The following is a 19,242-nucleotide window of genomic DNA, read 5'->3' as shown; positions in this document are numbered from 1 at the left end:
AGCCCCGGTACCTATTGAATCCTCATCAATGACAGGACCACCATTGATGTCAAATTCTCCCCATTATTACCACTTCCCTCAGAAATTCTACCACCATCAGACAAGGAGCCTGACAAGAAAGGCCAGAAACACTGTTCAGCTCCAGGGCCACCACTTTCTCTATAGCCTACATCCGTGACATCTCCCAGTGTGGCAGCATTGAGGGTCAGAGCATGACTCTCCATGTTAAGGGCCTCCAGGACTCTCAAAGCTGTCATCATATAGGGTCCTACCAAATCTCTTTTCATCAAAGTAGTGCTTTGCCACTGGCTGCAACCCAGAATAGTTACTCATGACAAACATTGGTAGCTGATAACCCAATAATGGGCTAAATGAATTTTGTCTCAGGCTTCATGGAGTGCCTCCTGCTTATAGAAGGCAAATGAAAGCATCATTACTGTAATGATTTCAGCCACATAAGGCTGATACTTCCGGGTTCTAGGGTCCAAATGTGCAAACAAGCCCTCAGGCAGAAGTGCCTAATGGACCCCAGGGATGTGAAAGGGTCCTGTGTGAATCATGTGCGGTGTGGATTATATCAACCACATATGACTCAGCTAAGCCCTTGCACACACGTATGGTTCATCATCCACGTATGACTCAGCTAAGCCCTTGCACACATGCGTGAGCCCCATCATCTGCATATGACATAGCCACATCAAACCCCTGTGTGCATGTGCTAGACAGCTCTTTAAAGCTGGATGCACCATCTTCCTCCTCTCTCCTTCTCTCTGCACACTGACTTCCTCAGGCCTGTACACGCCCCCTCTAATAAACTCCTAAACAGGTTTGTTGTGTGTTCCGTGTTTCCTTCTCACTTGCACCAGGTAATTCCATTGTTGCTGTGAGACTCGGGAGGCTCTCCCGCCCCGAGCTCCTCTCCCAGGGTCAGGATCCAGAACCAGATATTTTTTTCACAACAACCACATGTTCCATTTGCCTGAGCACAATTTCTACGCACACCAGCTTCAATTGGTGAGTTTCCCCCATTCTGGTCAGCTTAAGTGTTTCTCTGAATCCAAGGAATTGACTGTTGAGCTCCCGGAAAGAATCTGGTGTTCCTAGAAATGAGGAGACAGCCCCCAACCATGGTCTTTATGGCAACAGTTGAGCCCTTTGCTTACATTCATCTCTGGATTGCTTCCCCAAGCTAAAATTGTGTTTGGACAAGCTGGGGTCAGTCCTCCCGAGACTGGGGACCCAGAGTCCCTCAGCTTCTTCTTTCTCTTTTTGTCTTTTTCTTTTCTTTTCTTTTCTCCCACCATGAAAGGCCACTCAGAGTGGCCTCTGGCCTCTCTGGCTTCCAAGTCACCACAACCAGATCCAGTCAAGCTTTAGCACCCCACCTGTAGACAGAGGACACGCTCCTACAAGTCCTGTGGTGTTCACTGCCAATTTAAACCCTGCCTATAAAGGGGATACGTCTCCCTATAGGCCTTGTGATGTCACCGTCTTCACGGGTTTTCACAGTTTCAGCTATGGGTAGCAAGCCTTCCAAGCCCATCAATCCAGCCTCCTGCCTGGGATGCCTTTTAGAGGCCCTAAAACCCAGGCCTTAATGCCCTCCCTACTTACAGAGTCCCACACTTGTTCATCTTTGTTCAAAAAATTGGCCTTGTTACAATTTAGATGGAAATCTAAAGTGGCTGCCTAATGGCACCTTTGATCCCTATATACTATGGGAGCTTTCTAACTACTGTCAGCACACAGGCAAATGGAAGGAGTTTCCTTACATCCAAGCCTTTTACTATCTAAGCTCTAAGCCTAAGCCCTCTGTCCTTGCAAGTTGTTCACCTGCTCACATGTTCCTGGCTATGCCATCTGAGCTGGAAGAACCCTCCACTACTGCTCTGGACCCAGCTAACGAACCCCGCCTTTTCAACCTCAGCGGGTACTACTCCCATTCCTTTAGCGCCTACCGCCATCCCCTCAGCCCCTACCCCTGTTCCTTCAGCTACTGCTCTGGACCCTGCTAAGGAATCCACACCTTCCCCACCTCAGCAGACAGATACTTCCACTCCTTTGCTTCCTGCTGCCTCGCCACCTCCCTCTGCTCACTCTTCAGCTCTCTCTCCCCACACTGACTACTCCATCAGCACTGCTGGACCATTCCTCCTCTCCAGTGCCTGGCTGCAGCAGCCATCCGGCTCTGGCACCCACCTTTACCCCTCCTCTCACACGCTCATGTGTTGCTATGGAACCCAACCCTGATCAAGCCAAACCGGCTGCAGTTCTCCCATGTGAGAGGTGGCCAGCATAGATGGATTGATTAGGGTACACGTTCCTTTCTCCCTCTCAGAACTCTCCCTTATAAGAACAAAACTGGGGTCCTATGCGTCAAATTCTACCACTTTCATTAAGCAATTCCAATATATTGCCCAGTCTAATAATCTCACCTTTCATGATATCTATATGATCCTATCTAATAACCTAATTCCTGAAGAGCACAGGCGAAGTTGGGAGCAGGCCAGACTACATGCAGATGATATTCACCAAACACATGCAACACAGCCTCCAAGGGCAGGGGCGGTCCCCGAGCAAGAGCCTCACTGGAACTACAATACTCCCAGTGGGATTTTAGCTAGGGACCAGTTTTTGACTTGTCTCCTGGCAGGTCTCCATAAAGCTGCCCTCAAGCCAGTAAACTATAATAATCTCTCAGAGGTCATTTAAGATATGAAGGAAAATCCTTCTGCATTTTTGGAGTGCCTCACTAAAGCCCTGTTACAATATGCTAACTTAGATCCAGAAACCACGGAAGGCAGACACATGACTCATTTTTTTTCTTAGTGCTACCCTGACATTACGGCTAAACTTAGACGTTTGGAGAAAGGCCCCTTGACCCTGCAGGCAGAAGTCTTAGAGTTGGCTTTTAAGGTGTACCATGCGAGGAATGACAAAGCCTGCAATCACTGTCATGGTGCCCAATGTCATGTGCTAGCCATGGCCCTCTGACCTGCTGAGGAGACAGACTACCCGATCTGTGCTGTCTGTGCTGCTCCCTTGCCCTCTGGGGCTCGAGAACCACCAGGCCTGTGTTTTAAATGTGCTAGAACTGGTTACTGGGTCTGAGCATGCCCTAATCCTCATCTTGGTCCTGCAAGACCTTGTCCAAGATGCCATAGGGAAGGACATTGGGCAGTCAATTATCCTCGTGCATATAGTGGCATGGAGACATCAAACCCAGAAAATTCCCAAGTTGACCTTTTGGGTCTGGTCATGGACGAGTGAGGTCACCTGGGCTCCTTTGATCTAACCGCAGCCATCATCTGTAACAGAGAGCCACATGTAAACATCACGGTATCAGGATGACCTATCTCCTTTTTCTTACACATTGAAGCCACATACTCAGTACTGAGGGAATTCTGAGATCCTACCTCTTCTTCTAGTTTCCCTATTGTCGGGGTAGGGGGACAGTCTTATCTACCTCAGCTGATCCTGCCACTTAACTATGTTTTTAGGGGTATTTATCTTACTCATGAATTTTTAGTCATACCAACCTGCCTGGTACCTCTTATGGGAATTTTTTTTGGGGGGGAGTGGTTCGAGACAGGGTTTCTCTGTAGCTTTGGAGCCTGTCCTGGAACTAGCTCTTGTAGACCAGGCTGGCCTCACACTCACAGAGATCTGCCTGCCTCTGCCTCCCGATTGCTGGGATTAAAGGCGTACACCACCACCACCCAGCTGGGAAGAGACTTTTTAGCAAAAGTAGGAGCTTCCATTTCGTTTGCTCCTTGCATTCACCATACCCCAGACTCGCCAGTAGCTCCCCTCCTCCTCCTTCTAGCCTCCCAACCGCCCTGCTCCAATGTGTCTTTTCCTCTACCAGCCTCTCAGGTGAACCCCCAAGTCTGAGACACCCAAACCCCCTCTGTTGCTAAACACCATTTCTCCATCGTTATCCAATTACAAGACCCTACTAAGTACATTACCCAAGCTCAGTACCCCCTCTCTCTCCAGAGCCTTAGGAAACTCAACCTATTATCTCTGACCTCCTAAGAGAAAAGCTACTTTGCCCCACCACTATACTTGCTGTTAAAAAACCTAACAGAACCTCCGGCTCATTAACTCTGCAGTGGTCCCTCTTCATCCTGTAGTGCCAAACCCTTACACACTTCTTTCCACTATCCCCTCAGGAACCTCCCTCTTCTCAGTTCTAGACCTCAAGGATGTTTTTTTTTTCTTTATTCCTCTCAGCTCTCAATCTCAAAATCTTTGCCTTCTCCTTGACTGACCCTGACACTCGCCTCTCCACACAGCTCACCTGGACCATTCTTGCCCAGGGATTCTGGAACAGCCTACACCTGTTTGGTCAGGCTTTAGCCTCTGATCTCTCACTGTCTCTCCCTAAGTCTAAACTCATACAGTATGTAGATGATATTTTATTTTGCAGTCCATCCTTGGAGATCAGCAAAACTGATACCTCTGCTCTTTTAAATTTCCTGTCCCAAAAGGGCTATAGAATCTCACCTCCTAAGGCCCAACTGTCTACCTCTCAGGTCATTTACTTGAGATTAACTATTAACCCAACCCAAAAAGCTATTATGCTAGACAGAAAGAAGCTAATTCAGTCCCTTGCAGTTCCTTCTACAAAAGAAGAGGTTTTTATCGTTCCTAGGAGTAGCTGACTTCCTGCTTTCCTGGATCCCCACTTTTTCTCTCCTCACCTACCCCGTATATGTGGCAGCTCTCGGCTCTCTGCACAAGCCCCTTCTCCATCCCATTACTAAGCCCTTCCAGAGACTCCAACAAGCCCTTATCCAGGCCCCAGCTCTTCATCTCCCAGATTTAACTCGTCCTTTCTCCCTCTATGTAACAGAGAAGAAGGGATACACCCTTGGGGTCCTAGGACATCAGCTGGGACCTTCCTTTGCACCTGTAGCATACCTGTCAAAGAAGCTGGACCTCACCACTCAGGACTGGGCACCCTGCTTACGGCCCCAGACTCCCAAAACTCCCAAAACAGACTTTAACAAAAAAGGTTTATCACTGACTGCAGCAGTGTCTCCTGGATGTTAAGGTAATACCATGATGCTAAAGGAGAACAAGTGCCTTAAGATTTGCTTCAGGTGAAACATTAAAAGGCCTAATAATTCCCCATTCTTTTCCTCCCTCCTTCCCACCATCTTCTATTCCAACACTATACCATCGTAACTATGTCTTAAATTTCTTTTCAAACATTTTTTTCATAAGCTCCAGGGAACCAATTGGACCTATCTAAATGGACCAGACTCACCCAAAATAAGTATCATTTAATTCTTCCCTTATCACTCCTGGTTTCTGGAACCCCTGGGAAATTCCCTCCTCCACCTTCCCCCCAAAACAAGTCCTCTATCTTCCATCTTGGGACTCTCTTCCCTTAATCACCGGGATCTAAAATTTTTTCCAGACGTATTTTTTCTGCCTTTCCAGCATCTTGCAAGGCCCAAGCTGCCAACCAGCCAGTTCCACAGAGCCCAGAAAAAAACCCAAAAGTAATCAGCCATCCCAGGATGAGGTCAAGCATCTCAATTCTCCAATGCCCACAAAATGAGCAGAAAGCAGTGATGAGAGACCTTACGATACTCCATTCCCACCCATTAAAGATCCCAAACACCCCCAATTTTTATAATAAACAACAGAGTGGAATGTAATGATTTCAGCCACATAAGGCTGATACTTCAGGGTTCCAGGGTCCATGCATGTACAGACAAGCCCTCAGGCAGAAGTGCCTAATGGCCCCCGGGGATGCTAAAGGGCCCCACATGACCCACGTGCAGTGTGAATTATATCATCCACATATGACTCGGCTAAACCTTGCATACAGGCGTGGTTGCATCATCCATGTATGACTCAGCTAAGTCCTTGTGCACATGTGTGAACCCTGTCATTTGTGTATGATGTAGCCACATCAACCCCCTGTGCACATGCACTAGGCAGCTTTTAAAATCTGGATGTGCCATCTTTCTCTCTCTGCACACTGACTTCCCCAGGCCTATACACGCCCTCTCTAATAAACTCCTAAGCGGGTTTGTTGTGTGTTCCATGTTTCCTTCTCACTCGCACCAGGCAATTTCAATTATTATTCTTACTTGCAAAGCCACTGACATCCTCTGGTAGGTTTAAGCAGAAGTGGGGGTGGGGAGCCCAGGGAAGATGAGGAAGCCCAGGAAGATCACTCTGCAGTCATGCAGTACAGTCAGGACAAACCCAGGCAGCACCAAGAAGTAGCGGGAGTTCTGCTCTCTCAAGGTTATCATCAACAGGTGTGGCTCACAGCCAGCTCTGTACTCCAGGAACAGAGAAGTAGATCTGTTTCCTACCTCAACAAGAGTCTAAGGATCCACCTAAGTTCCAGTTCCCTTTATGGACATAACTTGGGATTCCACCCAGGGAGTGGTTTGCCTACAGAGTGTTTTGGTCTTGTGGGTGAGCAAGACTTGTTTTGTTCTAGCAACAGAATGTTTAACTATGAATGTAGTCCATGACCTTCAATTGGTAAATTCATTTCCTTGTATCGTGTTAATGCAGTCTTTTGTCTTTCTCCTACCTTTTGGGGTCAGGGGTATTTCAAGCAGTTGGAAATTAAACGCGGGTGAATTTTTTTTTTCTTTTTTCTTTTTGGTTTTTCGAGACAGAGTTTCTCTGTGGCTTTTGGAACCTGTCCTGGAACTAGCTCTTGTAGACCAGGCTGGCCTCGAACTCACAGAGATCCGTCTGCCTCTGCCTCCCGAGTGCTGGGATTAAAGGCGTGCGCCACCACCGCCCGGCTCGCGGGCGAATTTTTAGTACTCACTGGAACTCCCTCGGGATACTGACCTATGTGTTTCTGCTTTATTATTTTCATTTGCATCTTCATATTCTTTACTATATTTCTAAATTCCCACGCCTCTACCCTGGTGAGAGGTATTTTTGTCAAGGCTGGTCCCAGACACCCCAGTACCATTGTGGGCCTCCTCTTCTTCTGTCCTTCCCAGGATGGACCATGGCACTGATGATACAGCATTAGGTCCAGAGGGTGGCCAAGAGTAGCTATGTGTAAGGAATATGGAGCTTGTACTTAAGTGTGGGCTGGAATGTTTGCCCTCAGGATTACGAGACCCTTAAAGTGAATAAGATAGGAATTCAAGTAGGAAGAGGAAAGGAACAATCGAAGGTGAGAATCGGCCCTTTCCTTATCACTCATAAAGGCTTGAGTAGGCTTCCTGTGGAATTCACACAGAAACTCAATGCTCATTGACTGACAGAAGGCAGAGACCAGTGAAGGGCTTGTGAGGTGATTTTGGGGTGGATAAGACAAGGGTAAGCCTCATGATTCTAGTGGCTTTGTAAGAAGTAGAGAGACCAGAGAAATCTGTTGTCACGTGACACCTTGGTGCCACCGCAGGCCTCTCACAGTATGAAAACCATCACCAGGTGTGACCTTTAACCTCAGACTACAGCTATAAGCCAAAATAAACCTCCTTGTTTCATGAACTAACCTGTGTGTGGTAGTGTGTTATTAGCAATGAACTAACCTGTGTGTGGTAGTGTGTTATTAGCAATGAAAGTGAGCTGAAACCCACTTCACCATGGAACCTCCAAAGTCCAAAGATTCCAAACTCAAATTTGACCTTCAAGTTGTTCTTGAAGCATAGTTTTTCAAGATGGGAGGACAAACACTTTGCATTTGTCACTCTGTTAGTTTGGTGTGATCTTTTTAAGTAGACAGACCAGGGGGCTAGCTCAGTGGTAGCACATGTACTTAACTTATCCCAGAGATAGATGAACAGATCTATCCAGATCTGTTTATCCCAGAGATAAACAGATATACAGACAGATGATTGACAGACAGACAGACAGATAGAAGGGTAGGTGGGTGGATGGATAGATGGATGGATGGACAGACAGACAGATCCTCCACTTGTGTAGATGGCCAGCCGGTCACAAGCTCTCTAATACTAGCTTCAGTTGCCCCTGTAAAACGGACATTATTTCTGCCACCGCTCCTATCTTCTCCAGAATAGATTCTCTGATAACCCAGCTCCTTTTCATCAGGTCTAGCTTCCTAATCATGACACTTGAAAGGTTTTTCTAATTAGCAAAGTCTATGCTGTGTGTCTGCATCTCACCTGCAAAGGGAGCTGGAGAAACGAGAGCATGACTTTTGGATTCGATGGTGCAAAGCAAGCTGAGCAGACCATTTCTCAAACATCGGGAAGGTGAAGTCTGGGCAGTGAGAAAGAGGAATGTCTAGACGGTCTGTTCTGTGACTATCCAACACTGGTGTATGTCTTAGAGTTAAAAACAACATAGTATCATCTTTGCTTCACTTAGAACCTTAGTAACTAGCACATCTGTCCTGGTCAGCTCAGATTATCATTAAGACACACATACACACCATAGGCAGGGCAGCTTAAACCATAGAAATTTATTTTATCACAATGTTAGAGATTGAAAAACCAATATCATGGTACCAATGTAGTCAGTTTCTGATGAGGGCTCTTTTCCTAACCACTTTAGAACCTTCTCATTCCTCTCTCTCTCTCTCTCTCTCTGTGTGTGTGTGTGTGTGTGTGTGTGTGTGTAACAGAGAGAGAATATTTTCTTAAAGGCACACATTGGCTTACTGTTCCCATCTCTATGACTTCATTTAACTCTATTTTCGTTTGTTTGTTTATTTGTTTGTTTGTTTTGGAGACAGGGTCTCATTTGCTCAGGCTCACCCCAAACTCACTATATAGCCGAGGATGGCTTTGAACTCCTAATCCTCCTGTCTCTACCTTTTGAATGGAGCCGATTAAGGTCCTGTCTATAGATATGGTGGCACTGAGAATAAGTCTCCATCATATGAATTCAGAGCGGCATGATTCAGTCTACGACAATATCCAACTCTAAGACCTCAGGGTAACATTCCTTCCTCCTCTAGTTTTCTTGTGATCTCTTTTCTGCAACCACCAAACTGCCTCTGATTGACAGGATAGACTGAGTTACGCTATGCTGACAAGTGCACCCAAATCTGAGCACTTTAACACAACAAAATTCTGTTCCCACACAAACACAGAGCCACTCTGGGTCCAGGCAAGCACTTAGCACAGCTGGGCTCCATGTGGCAGCGCCACATGCCAAGCCGCTTTGATCTTTGCTCACACACCCTTCATCTCAACACATGTTCCCATGAACAGTTGAGAAAGACAGCGAGAGGACATTTTCTTAAATGTTTCTGATCACAAGTGACACATACCACTTTTGCTCACTTTTTTTTTTTGCAGAAGTGGGTCACATGACCGTACTTAATATCAAGAGAGCAATCCCAAGGAAAGAACTAAATCAGAATCTTGGTGGGAGTAATAATACCACCATAAAAAGTCACATTCAAGAATGGAACAAAGGAGGGTAAAAGAAAGGGGAAATCAAGCAAGTACAAGCACAGAGAGGGGAAAAACTGAGTAAAAAAGATAGATAGGATGTGGTGGTGCACCTCTTTAATTCCAGGACTCAGGAAGAAGTGGCAGATGGATAACTGTGAGTTCAAGGACAGCCTGGTCTACACAGTCAGTTCCAGCTCAGCCAGAACTACATAGTGAGACCCTGTTTTTTTTTTTTTTTTTTTTAAAAAAAAAAAAAAAAAGGAAAGCTATCTATGGTCATGAGTTCTGAAACCCTTCCGAGGATTTAGTAGGTGTTTGTTACTTTCTTTTTATATCAACAAGAACAAGAACTGGCCACAGACATTTTACACACTACTGAGTTCATGGGCCGAGACACTGCCATGGCCACAGCCTATAGGTGTATCCTATTACCATTAGGATAGAATGCCCAGGGGACACCTCTTTGAGGTGGTGCCTAAAAGAAAAGTCAGTCATGAAAGAGAAGTGGCTGGTGTGGCTGGGGCCTAGTAGACAGGGAAGGGAGGGTAATAAAATGAGGAGGGACTAGGAGGCCAGAGTCGCATGACCTGATGACCTGTGAGTTTGCAGGTTACAGGAAGGAATGAAGATTTAATTTTAAGTACTCTGAGAGATTGCAGCCAAGAAGTAACATGACCATGTTTAAAGTTTTAAAAGACCCCATTGGTGGCCTGGAAAATGGGTACTTATAAGAGAGATAGAGAAAGTCAACGGAGTTGATACTGGCCTATGCCAGGAGGGAGCAATGGGAAAGAGTAGGGATGCTAAACATGCATATGAAGTGGAGCAACAGGCTAAGCACAGAGGTTCTGTTTATGAAGCATGAAGGAAACAGAAAACCCAGGATAACAGGCTTCAGGCCTGAGCAACTGGCAGGATGGTGGTGACATTCTCAGAGACGGGTGCCTGGGAAAGGGGACAAACTGGGAGGGACGTGTTGAGAATCTTGATGTTGGTTTTGGAATCAGACATCTGTCAGAATGCCAATTAAAAAAAAAAAAAAAAAAACCAACCAAATAGGCTGTTGGCTCCACAGCCTGGAAGCCAGACATGGATCTATGTTTCCTAGGCTCGTCCATCTGTTTCTTCCTCCGGAGTGGGCTAAGGGCAGGGGTCTCTTACTCTTTCATTGTCTCTGCACGGCTTCTTCAGTCCCCTGTCCTAAGCCCACCTCTGCCTCCTGCCCCTCCCTCTCAGGGCAGCTGCAGTACTGAACACAGGGCTCTCTTAAAAGCCCAATACTCCAGGCACTTGTTTTCCAGCCTAGCCTCTGGGACTGTGCACTGGAGTTGGGTTAGCCATCCCGACTCCACCCCCAGGAATCTGACCAGAAATAGCTCTCTCGGTCCGCAGCCACTACAGTCTTTCTTGCCGCCACCACCTCTGCCACTGCCGCAGCCACCACCACCACCACCTCTGCCACCACCGCCACCACTACGGCTCTGCTCTGCTCCTTACCTACACTGAGAGAACCACAATTCCTTTGTCTCTCCTGAGTCTTGGGGCTTGCCGTTGTGCTGGCTCAACCTCTCCAGCCCATCTTCCCAGAGCCCCACTCATTCTCAAAGCTCCCTCCATCACGTGCCTCCCCTGTCTCTCTCTATTCCTCCAGAACTCCACATCTCTAACTGCGTGGGTCACTTCTGCTTGGTTTCCAGGGGCCCCAGTTTCCTGCATTTCTCCCAAGCAAGCTCAGTAGAAGCCCAGGCACCCTGGGGCTGTGCTAATGGAGAAAGGCATTAAAAAACAAACCCCAGACATGACATTACTTCAAGTTCCAGAGGGTTGGAAACAGGGAAGGGGGGCTGTGTTGTTGCTCAAGACTTTGCCCCTCCTTGTGTTCCAGCTCTTCTGAGACTGGCAATGTTCCACCCACTCCGGGCCCACAGGGCCAAGCTCTGCCCCTGGGTCTGAGCCACGACCCCCTAGACATGATCAGATTTGGGTATCATGGGAAGTGAAATGGACCCCTCCCCAGGGCCAGGGAATTTCAGAAGCTGAGTCATTCGGTCTCCTGTTCATTTCCAGTTCTTTCTGGAATATTACATCCTCGTGTTTTCAGCCAGAGCCCTGGTTCTGCCTTGGAAGTTAGTCATTCACTAGACTCCCTCTGCAGGCCTCAAAGTTGAGATCTCAAGCCAGTCCTATGTCCTCCTTTCCCTGGGCATACAACGTCCCCCGCAGGTCCTGTGAAGCTGAGCCCCGCAGAGGGATAACATGAAAAAGCATCCTCAGAATCTTTGGTCAAGAGACACAAGCCAGGCATGGAAAAACAAATACCACTAGTCCTCACTCAGTTATGACAACTGTAGGTCAGTCTTGAAGAGGGTCAGAATGGGCACATGTCCTCTGTAATACCAGCACTTACAAGTTGAGGCAAGGGACTGGGGAGATGGCTTAGCTGTTAACAGCACTGGCTGCTCTTTCAGAGGACCAGGGTTCAATTCCCGGCATGCACATGGCAGCTCACAACTGTCTGTTACTTAGATCTAGGGGATCTGATACCATCACACCAATGCACATCTGTGTGAGCCTTGTCAGTTTGGTTGCTCACCTTCCTGGACCTGGAGGGAGTTGGGAGGACCTTGGACTCAGCATGGTGTGGAGAGCCCTGATGGCTCTTTGGCCTGGAGGGGGAGGGAGTGGGGGTGTGGGTGGAGGGGAGGGAGAGGGGAGGAGGAGGGGAGGAGATGGCAATTTTTAATAAAAAAAATAAATAAACTGGAAACAAAAAACAAAAAAAATAAAGTTAATAAACTAGAAAGAAAAAAGAAAGGAAGGAAGAAATGTACCACCACTCCCACTCCTGGCTTTCTCTTGAAGGAGGAAAAAGGCAGAAGAGGAGAAGGAAGAAGAAGTAGTAATAGTTCTGGTAAGAGGTTGAAGCTTCGAGGCTACTCTGGGCTACACAGTGAGTTACAGATCAGCCTGGGCTACAAAGGGAGACATCATCTAAAACACAAACAGACAGAATCTTGCAATGGTGGATGCTGGGGATGGGGAAGGAGAGTAGGAAGAAATCAGGAAGGTTATTCAGGGACTGGGAAGGGTGCTAGGAAGACGGGGAGAGCAGAAGAAGGAGGGATGGACACGTATTCAGTGTTTAGTTTACAGGCATGCACACAATTGCATACACAATCATACAAAGACAACTGTATAGTCACAATACAGATTTAAACAGGCATGCACACAAATGCACACACAATCATACAGAGACAACTGTATAGTCACAATACAGACTTAAACAGGCATGCATACAATTGCACAAACAATCATACAAAGACAACTGTATAGTCACAATACAGACTTAAACAGGCATGCACACAATTGCACACACAATCATACAAAGACAATTCTTTTTTCCTAGGAGAACTATTTGGAGAAATGCTTTCAGAAACCACTTGGAGAGCATAATGATATACTGACTTATTAAAAAGGGGTGATCTAATGGAAATTTTTGCTCAGTTCTAGATTTATTGTTTTGTTCTGTACTAGAGTGGCTTTATGTTTGGAACAATGTAGATAAGAATTGAAATAGGGTTGGAGGAATGGCTCAGTAGTTAAGAGCACTGGCTGCTCTTCTGGAGGTTAATGAGTTCAATTCCCAGCACCCATATGGTAGCTCACAACTGGTGTAGGAGGTTCTTCTGTCTATGTGTTGCTTTCACTGGTTGAATAAAGAAACTGCCTTGGCCTTTTGATAGGGCAGCACGTAGGTAGGTGGAGTAGACAGAACTGAATGCTGGGAAGAAGGGCAGGGAGAGCTGCCATGGAGCTGCCAGGTCAGACATGTTGAATCTTTCCCAGTAGCCACGACCTCGTGGTGACATGTAGATTAATAGAAATGGGTTGAATCAGGATGTGGGAGTTAGCCAATAAGAGGCTAGAACTAATGGGCCAGGCTGTGTTTAAGTGAATACAGTTTTTGTGTGATTATTTCGGGTGTAAGCTAGCAGGGAGGCCGAGACCAAAAGCAGGCCCTCTCTCATACAACACACAACCATCTATAATTGTAGTCCCATGAGATTTGATGCCCTTTCCTATTGTCATGTGTATATGCAGACAAAAACCCATATATATAAAGTACATAAATAAATGACCTTTTTTAAAAATTGAAATTGAGAGGCTGAAGAGATGTCTCGGAGGTTAAAAGCACTTACTCCTCTTACAGAGAACCCTGGTTTGTGTCCCAGTGTCTATGTGGTGGCTCACAACCATCTGTAACTCCATTTCTGAGGGTTCTGATACCCTTTTCTGGCCTCCATGGGCACTGTATGCAAGTGGTGTACATATATATATGAAGCAAAACACTCATACACATAAAATAAAAATAAATCCTTTCTAAAAGAGAATTGGGGCAGAGGTTTTTTTGTCTGGTTATTGTTTGTCTGGACTTTGAGACAGGGTCTCACATAAACCAGCCTGACCTTGACCTCACTATGTAGTAGAGGATGAACTTGAACTCCCAGTCCTCTGGCTTCTCCAGATCCCAAGGACTGGAACTACAAGCTGCCACACCCAGCTTGTGTGGTGGAAGAGATCAAAACCAGGGCTTCATGCGTGCTAGGAAAGAGCTAGGATAGTAATATGTAAAAGGACAAACTTGAGTCAAAGGCACAGTGATGTGCAGTTCCAAGCCCTCGGGAAAGAGAGACAAGAGGAATGCAGAAAGTTTGTCACATCATGCAACAAAATCATTAGATCTGTTAAGAGATTGTCTTCAGGAGTGGAGAGATGGCTTTGATTAAGAGCACGTACTACTCTTGCAAAGGACCTGCATTCACGCTCAGCACTCAGGTCAGGTGACCCATAAACGCCTATAACTACAGCTCCAGGGGATCTGGTATACTCTCTGGGTTCCATGGGCACCTACACACACAAACACATATACACACACATGCACACACTCATACACACGCACACACACACACACACACACACACACAAACACACACAATTTTTACAAAATAAAATCTTAGGGTGGGGGAAGATGGCCTTTAGCCCTGATTAGATCCAGGTGAAACAGGCAAGCATAGGAAATAATTTAGTAACCTAGGACTCTATTTGGGTTATTCAGCATCCCTACTCCTTGTGATAATGAACTTGGCAGCTTAGCCCCTTTACATCCTGCACTATACACATAAACCTCTCTGTAAACAATGCCCCTAGCCACTTCAGGATACCCTCGGAGCTCCACCTGTACACCACTGTCTCTGAACAACAGAGTAGACTTCTCAGCTCCTGGTGATAACCAGATTTAGACCTTTCTATTCATTCAACTGTATCCCCCAATGTACCCAGTTTGAAGATGGAAAGATCGATTCAGTCTTAATTAATTTGAGTAGCATGAGAAATAAGTCAAAATGTTGTCTTCAGGTAAATGCAGGGATGATATCCTATTGTATATTGATACCCTCCAATGTATAATCATGTGGATGTCCACATGATTAAAGTCAGAGCATTATGAAAATGGTCCTGTGTAGCAGGAAAATGATTATAGGACATAATCTATCAGCATCAAAAGAAAAGCACCCCCGCTGTACCCCTTGTGACCAAACTCCTCCTCTTTAACCCCACGAAAAGAAGCCCCAAATAAGAATTGGGGCCCTTAGGCTGGGGAGATGGGTCAGGAGTTAAGAACACTGGCTGCTTTTCTGTAGGACCTGGGTTTAATTCCCAGCACCCACATAGTAGTTCATAACTGTCTATAACTCTGCTTCCATGGGTTCAACACCCTAATACACACATACATGCAGGCAAAAATACCAATGAACATGAAATAAAAATAAATTAAAAGAAAAAGAATAAGGGCCCTTGAGGGTCTTCATTCATGTGGCTGGATGCTCTCATGCAGAGTATTCTGATTTTTTCTACTGCTTTGTCTGAATAGTTTCCTTGCTACTTACACAAACTTGAGTGAGCTCCTATTTTCAATTCTTTGGATAAGAAGCCAAGGACCTGGAAAGGCCCAGCCAGACCCTGACCACCAGTAATGTGGGGATGCAAGTGTTTTTATGTCTACATCTTCCCTCCATTCCTCCCTTCATTCTTTCTGTGTGTGTGTGTGTCGGGGGGGGGAGGTTTATTCTTACCATAGGATATTCTTGTCATTTCCTGCCATTCCAGCAGCAGCAAACATGGCCACTAAACACCTCGGCTCTAAGGGGTTATTTTATATCTGTTTTTACTATTTTGTAGTTGTGTATACATGGAGTTATGGACACACGTGTTTGGATGTCCTCAGAGGTCAGAGGTGATGGATTCCCTGGAGCTGGAGCTGCAAGCAGTTGTGAGCCATTGGGCATGGATACTGGGAACCAAACTCAGGTCCTCTGCAAGAACAGGGCCCTAGGGTCATCTCTCTAGCTCCCCGATTTTTGTTACCCTATCTTTATTCTTGAGAATTCCATATAAGCATACAACGGAATAATCATATCTACCCCCATTTCCTTTTCCAGCTCCCCCATATCCTTCCAACCCATCTCCCTCCCAAGCTTTTTTTCAGGTTTTTTTTTTTTTTTTGGTAACCCACTAAGTCCAATTAGTGCTGCCGAGTGTGCACGGATGTGGGGCCACCCACTAGAGCATGAGAAACTTGCCAGTGGTCACATCCTCCAAAAGGAATGATTCTTCCTCCCCCGGCAGCTACCAACTGCTACTACCTCCTCAGTGAGGGGTGGGACTGGGGATCGTTTGCCCCATCTATGACAGAATTCTGGCCAGCTGATCTTTTGAAGGTCTTATGCATAAGGTACCTGCATAAGGTAACCGCTGCTCCTGTGCGTTCGTGAGTGGGCTACTCACGTCACTCATGGTCACAAAGGTGCACTTCACAGCACTCTGCCCCATCCTCCAGCTCTTACATTCTCCCCACTTCTGCAGTGTTCCCCAAGCCACAGCTGGGGAGAAAAGGGTTGATACAGACGTCCTGTTCAGCTCTGAACGCTCAGCCGCTTTGGTCTCAGTGCTTTGTCAGGTCTAAATTTTCATAGATGTAAAACATTGGCCCTCCTGCACGCAAACTTCAAATATCATGAAAAGCTCTGGTTGGTTGTGCTTGTATTAAATGCTCAGGTCTTTAATCTGTCATGATGTTAGGGGACTGACATACCGGGATCACAGCACTTGGTTGACAGCTCCCACCACCACTACCATATAAAGTGGCAAACTCCTATAATCTTAGCACTGGAGAGACTGAGGCATAAAGATTGCCATGAGTTCAAAGCCAGCCTGGAACACATGGCAAAAACTTGTCTCAAAAATAATAGTAAATCAGAACCAGGCGTAGTGCTGCACGCCTTTAATCCTAGCACTTGGGAGGCAGAGGCAGACAGATCTCTGTGAGTTCAAAGACAGCCTGGTTTACATTACAAGTTCCAGGACAGCCAGAGCTATACAGTGAGACCCTGTCTCTAATAATAATGATGATGATGAAGAAGATGAAAAGAAAGAGGAAGAAAAGTGGCCCACATGAACAAAAACGGCCCTTAATTATTTTATCAAGTGGCCATGAGACAACTTAAAGGGTTCAGCATGGCACTTGCCATTTAAGGATTAACAAATGTTAACGTCATAACTGATCAATGCACATATTGATAGATAACAACTGGTAATACAGATGGAGATGTGTAAGAAGGTGAGGAGAATAACAGGAGAGGAAAGAAAAGATTGGGGGATGATAGACATGAGTAGACGGACGGACGGAGGGACCAAAGCAATGCAGACCACAGTTAAATCCATCACATCATATATCCCAAGGCCGAGAAATAGAAAGCAGCCTAGCATCCCACAGTAGTCTTCCAAGAGCCTTTCCCCTCTAATCTTTGAGTCCTGTAGGACAGATCTCCAAGTGCTCCTGGACACTCACCCCTTTCTCACTTGTTCTCAAGAATAACCACCGAATATGCTAGGAATGAAATATCTTGAGACGAGCACACCAGAAACAGGAAATATTTCAACACAATAGCACAGCAAATCACTTCGCCTCAGTATAAAAACCAGAGTGGCTTCCTTGGGGTCCCTCAGCTGCTGTGTAAGTGCAGCACAGGGCAAGACGCCATATGTCCTGGGCAAAGACAGCGTTGGGGACCTGACTCACTGTCTCTTTCTATTTGTGAGTCCTCTTATGTAATCTTTATACACTTTCCTCAGTGAACTCTGACAAGTTGGTAACCCCTGCATCCGGACCTGCTTCTCAGGCCTCTTTTTTCCCTATTCCCCTTTCTTATCTGTGAGCTGACCAACCTCTCTCCTCAAAAATCCCTCAATCCTCAAGATAGGGAGGGTATGGTAGGAAGGGGTGTTGGGACTGTTTTCATCCCTGATTCCTGGCTGCTACGGAACATAGAGTATGGGTCAATAGAAGAGAGGGGCAGGAGTGGCCAGGCCCGGAGGATAAAATCTTGGCAACCAGAAAGGCTTAAATCAGATTGGATCTGATTTTAAAGACCTTTCTTTTGGCTTTGCTCATGCACAGGAGGGGTGGAGCTAGATGATGGCTCTGTGAGTCTGGGAGGACCTTGGAGAATCTGAGAGGTGAATTTCTCTAGCCTTGCCCTGCTCCTGCAATTGTGCTCCTCTTCCCTACTCCTCCAACGCCCACAGATCTCAGCCATAGAAAAGAGGTGCGGTGTCTTACCTTCTCTTCTCTCGCTGTCATAAATCCCTCTGACGAAAGTGACTTAAGGGAGAAAGGGCTTATTTTAGCGCACAGGTACAGGTATAGTCTGTCCATCATGACAGGAGAGTGAAAGCAAGGGATGCTTACTCTTTGTTCTAACCCTGTGCCACACCCTGACTCCACCCTTGAGAATGACAGTTCAGATACTTTATGAGGTCAGTACTGCAAACTTTCCCTAAGGATAACAATGTGTGTGTGTGTGTGTGTGTGTGTGTGCGCGCACACACACACACACACACACACTTTTAAATTGTTTTAAAGATTTATTGTATTTTTTAATTTTATTTTATGTGCATTGGTTGAGATTTATTTTATTTTTAATTATGAGGGAGCATATGCACATAAGGGCTTGTGCCCTTGGAGGGCAGAGGTATCAGTTCTCCCCAGAGCTGGAGTTACAGGTGGTTGTGAGCCACCCACTGTGGGTGCTGGAATCCGAACTCCAGCCAAGCCTGGTGGTGGTGGCGGCGCAATCATTTAAACCCAGCACTCAGGAGGCAGAGGCAGGTGAATCTGTGAGTTTGAGTCCAGCCTGGTCTACAAGAGCTAGTTCCAGGACAGCAAACAGCAAACCCTGTCTCGAAAAACAAAAAACAAACAAACAAAAAAAGATGTTAAGCCTTATTTCCCACCATACGTTTTATCCAAACTCCTGACTGCTGTCTTTGTCAGAACAGAAATCAAGGAGTAATAAACTAATGCGCCTACCAAGAAGTTTAAAAGGGTCCACTCCCCGCAAAAGCTTTCACAAACAGGAAGCCAGTGCAGAATCCACCCAATGAGAAAGTATAATTACCAACTCATACTGCACTCAGTTCCAACAGTAACACCACAAAGCATCTCCACAGACTTAAGGGGAAGGTCTCCAACAGCTGTCCCACTCCAGATGCCCGATACCAGAAGAGTTCCCAAGACACTTACCAAAAAGCTAAGATCCGAGATAAAAAAAAAAAAAAAAAAGATGGACACAGCATTGGCTCGACAGACATTCGATAGCATTTGACTAAATGACTGAAAAAAATAAAAATCAGTCTCAGCCCTAGAGGATCCTCTGTCCATTAGACGATTTGACTAAGAAATATTTCCATATCGTAACTAGCTCTAGGCTGTGTTCGGTGGCCTGTTCCTTCTGGCCTGAGGTCATTCAAGAACTGG

This window comes from Arvicola amphibius, chromosome 11 (genome assembly GCF_903992535.2).
Source record: "Arvicola amphibius chromosome 11, mArvAmp1.2, whole genome shotgun sequence".
Lineage (NCBI taxonomy): Eukaryota > Metazoa > Chordata > Mammalia > Rodentia > Cricetidae > Arvicola > Arvicola amphibius.
This window is presented reverse-complemented; position numbering follows the sequence as displayed.